The sequence below is a fragment of the Oryza sativa genome, chromosome 4 (assembly GCF_034140825.1).
Source record: "Oryza sativa Japonica Group chromosome 4, ASM3414082v1".
Taxonomy (NCBI): Eukaryota; Viridiplantae; Streptophyta; class Magnoliopsida; order Poales; family Poaceae; genus Oryza; species Oryza sativa.
In genome coordinates this window covers 5,587,286-5,591,505 of record NC_089038.1, presented here as the reverse complement: position 1 = coordinate 5,591,505, position 4,220 = coordinate 5,587,286, and the positions used below count along the sequence as shown (strand labels likewise).

At 34.0% G+C, this 4,220-nt stretch overlaps 1 long non-coding RNA gene across 1 annotated transcript; it reads left to right on the top strand.

Moving 5' to 3' along the window:
- Positions 1–623: 623 nt before the first annotated feature.
- LOC136356321 (uncharacterized) lies at positions 624–2,476 on the top strand. The gene is made up of 3 exons (XR_010741035.1): positions 624–876; positions 1,655–1,702; positions 2,233–2,476. It is a non-coding gene; the product is annotated as an uncharacterized lncRNA (long non-coding RNA).
- The last annotated feature ends 1,744 nt before the right edge of the window (positions 2,477–4,220 follow it).

Below are 4,220 nucleotides of genomic sequence, written 5' to 3'. Positions count from 1 at the left end.
CATGGACCAACAACAATCCTTTTCATCATATGCATCGCGTTGACTCTTTTTGTTTTTATTTTCTACCGGTGCCCTTTAATTTTTTTTTCTAGTTAATGTTATGATATATTATATTTTATTTTCAATATTTTTTTCAATCGTGATCCTCTTAATATTAGTATATCAGAAGTTAGTAGTTGCTTTAATGTAGTTGCTTTTTATTATAACCGATTTGTTTTTTCTTCAAAAAGAAATGTTCTTGCTCATTATATTGTGAATATATTTGGAGTCTCCCGTGGTATTTAATGTCGTATTATATTTTGTTATTTTTCCTAATCTTCTCGGTCTGTGAATTTTAATATTACTATATTAGAAGTTGCTAGATGTATAACGCAATTTCTTTTTATTGTGACACATTTCTATTATTTCAATAAAATGTTGTTGTAGCAAGAATATTATATGGCCTCCACACATAAACGATAGAGAAGAATCTTGTAATACTCCTAAAAAAATAAAAGATAATGTTTCTGGTTTACTAAGATAGCCACAATTAGTTGAATAAAGTTTATTTTGTTGTAAGTGGGCCAAGTTAGCTTGGGTCAAGGCCCAAGAGCCCAGCCAAATCCCTTGCTCCCACCTAAAACCGTTGGGGAGAGAAACCGAACCCTCCCACCCTTCCCCTTTGATGCCGGCCGTGACTCCTCCACCCTCACCTCCTGTACGTAGTTTTCTTCCTCTCCTCTCTAGCATATATTGCTCTCCCGAGATCTCTACCTTCATAGCTTGGATCAAGAAGCGAAGTGGAAAAACGGAACGACGAGAAGGAGAGGAGAAGAAGGATGGGTTGGATCGGAGTTTCCCCGCCGTTTCCCACGGGATATAAAAGAGAAACCCTAGGTGAGGTTTACCCCCTTGTTGTATCAGTTGTTCTAGGTGATTTTAGTGGTTTAATTCGTGGTAAACGAAGGTTAGAGAAGGGGTTTTGTTTGTTGTTGTTTGGTTTGGTAGTTCTCCTCTGTTGGCAGATTTGCAGTGTTTCAGTTTTTTGTTGTTTCGGGGGTCTAAATGATGTTTTCTGCGAAAGTGTATAACTAGGAAGTTGTAGACAATTCATAGATCTATTTTCTGACCAAAGGGCGTGATTTTACCTTGTGTGGTTAAGGATATATGAATTTTTGAGTATGACTGTTGTTTTTATGTCATAATCTGGACAATAGTAGATTGAACTGTTTTCAGAGGGGATAAACAGTGGAATCAGTCAAGATCTCTATAGACAAAGTTGTAGAGTTTTCTCTAAGCTTTCTATGTTGGTAAAGTACACTTTGATCGGATGAGTAGAACTCCAGATATGGTTATTTTAGTGTGGCAGTCTGAATTCTCGGGCAGATTCTGAAGCCTGCTTTCAAGCGCAAATTAGACCATTTAAATGGCAGAATAAAAGTATTCTTTCTACACAAAAGTTGTAGGTATTGTTCTGTAGATTTCCAAAGTGTATTTATTTGCAGTCATATCCTTTTTATATTTTGACATATAAATGTTTGAATCAGCAGTGTTGTTTATAGTCCAAGCGGCGTTCCTTGTATTTGCGTGTTAACGGGCTGGGGCCGTAGGGGTATATTATTTATTGTTTTATATGCATGTTTGAGTGTATATGCTGAGGTTGTCTTGTGAATAGGTGGTGGTGCTTCGGATTATGCTTGGTATCGTCTCTTCGTTGTTAGAGGCAAGTAAACGTAGCGGTGGTTTGCTACAACTTTAACCTGTTATTTTATTCAACCTTCACTTTGAAAATATATATCATCAACCGAGATATTATTATTCGTTACACAGAGGATTTACCTATCTAAATCACACATTGATTTTTACACTGTATATGGTTATACTTATGCTCTTGGTTAAATCAGACAAATTAAGTGTGTTGTCATGCTGCTAATGATCACACTTCTATCCCTTATTAAGGACCGAATATATTTTGCATGTACTTGCACAAACTTTTTTAAATCAGAATAGCTTAATTCTTCTGGAGTTAAAAGAAATATTTCTAATCTTTGTTACACACATTGTGTAGCAGTGTAGCACTCTAGCCATATGCATATCTGTATGTTAGCCCTACATTTGCTATACTAATATGGTTTTAGAGTATTAATACTGGCATTTAGTTCATACCATACGCCTGCTTAGTAGCACAATTTTATTGCTTTGTTCTTTTACTTTTCTTGGTGGTTTTTCTTGACTGTGTGTTCTCTTTTGCAGAATGTTGAGCGAGAAAACCAATTCAAGCCATGGACAAAACAAAACAAACGTTACAAAGTTATTCATTTCAAAGAACGTATTACATTGTTGTTACTTCCATGTAATAGGATTGCCAAATGTTGTTGTTTGTGACAATCATTTGTAACACCCTGAATTCCGAGGATAAATATAGGAACTGAAAACATGGACCAACAACAATCCTTTTCATCATATGCATCGTGCTGACTCTTTTTGTTTTATTTCCTACCGGTGCCCTTTAATTTTTTTTCTAGTTAATGTTATGATATATTATGTTATATTTTGTTATAAGTTTTTCAATTGCGATCCTCTTAATATTAGTATATCAGAAGGTAGTAGTTGCTTTAATGTCGTTGCTTTTTATTGTAACCGATTTGTTTTTTCTTCAAAAAGAAATATTCTTGCTCATTATATTGTGAATATATTTGGAGTCTTCCATTCTAGTTAATGTTGTATCATATTTTGTTTTATTTTTCATAATCTTCTCGGTCTTTAAAATTTTAATATCACTATATTAGAAGTTGCAAGAAGTATAATGCAGTTCCTTTTTATTGTGACACATTTAGAAAATGTTCTTGTTGCAAGAATATTATATGGGTTCCACACATAAACAATAGGGAACAATCATGTTTCAAGCAAGGATTATTTGAAGTTTCAAGGAAACCATTCTGCCAGGAAGAGCACGATAAGTTATATGGCATGTCTACTATTAGTGAACCATCGATGAGGAAACGTCAGACACGTTGTGGCTCAAAAACCTACTACTCTAATCCTGGATGAGCAAATCATATTTTGATTCCTACCTAGGTATGGACTTATGTATCATCCACATACTTCTATTGTGATAGAGACTTTTCGTTATTTTGCTCTTCTTTATTATAACCGATTTATCTTTTCTTCAGAAAAGAAATATTCTTGCTCTTTAAGTTGTGAATATATTTGGCGTCTTCCGTTCTAATGAATGTTGTACCAGATTTTTGTTTTATTTTTCATAATCTTGTCGGTCGTTTAAATTATAGTATCACTATATTAGAAGTTGCAAGATGTATAATGCAGTTCCTTTTTGTTGTGACACATTTCTACTCTTTCAAGAAAATGTTATTGTAGCAAAAATATTATGTGGCCTCCACACATAATCGATAGGAAATTATCAAGTTCCAAGCAATTAGTGATTGAAGCTGTGAGCAAACCATTATGCTAAGAAGAGCACGATAAGTTATATGGCAAGGCTACTATTCGTGAACCATTGATGAGGGAACGTCGGACACGTAGTGGATCAAAAACCTACTACTCTAATCTTGGATGGGCAAATCATATTTTGATTCCTACCCAAGTATGCGCTTATGTATCACCCACATACTTCGATTGTGATAGACACTTTTCGTTATTTTGCACTTCAGCCATGTAATTATTTTCTTGTTATTTTGTTTGTGGAAATTTGTATATGATAATTATATGAAAATTCCTATATACATGAAAATGTTGATATCCAAGAATATGTGCAGTCAAACTGTAAAATCTTAAATTATTAATAGATAAAATAATGGAAAGATTTAATATGTGAAACTTATGTTAGTAGATTTGCCAAGAACAAACTCTCTTATAGTTATGTATGTAGTGCTTTATATAAATATGTCTTGTGAGAAATTAGTCAATGTCCAAGATGACATCCTTCTGATTGGAATAACCAAAGTAGTGAAATTTAGGAGCATTTCAAAAAACGTTAGATTTTTCTAACTAGTCTGATTTGCATTCTTTATGTGACTCTAGATCTCGGGCAACAAATGGAAAAACAAGCTACCCCAATCGCTTAGCTTTATTCCGTGGCCTTTTCTACTGGTTGGAGGTAACCTCGTACTATTTCTGTGAACTATAGCAAGTGTAATGTTCGAAAAATTAAATGTGTTGAGTGTTGCTGCTAATGATCTCACTTCTATCTCTTATTAAGGACCGAATATATTTTGCATTTA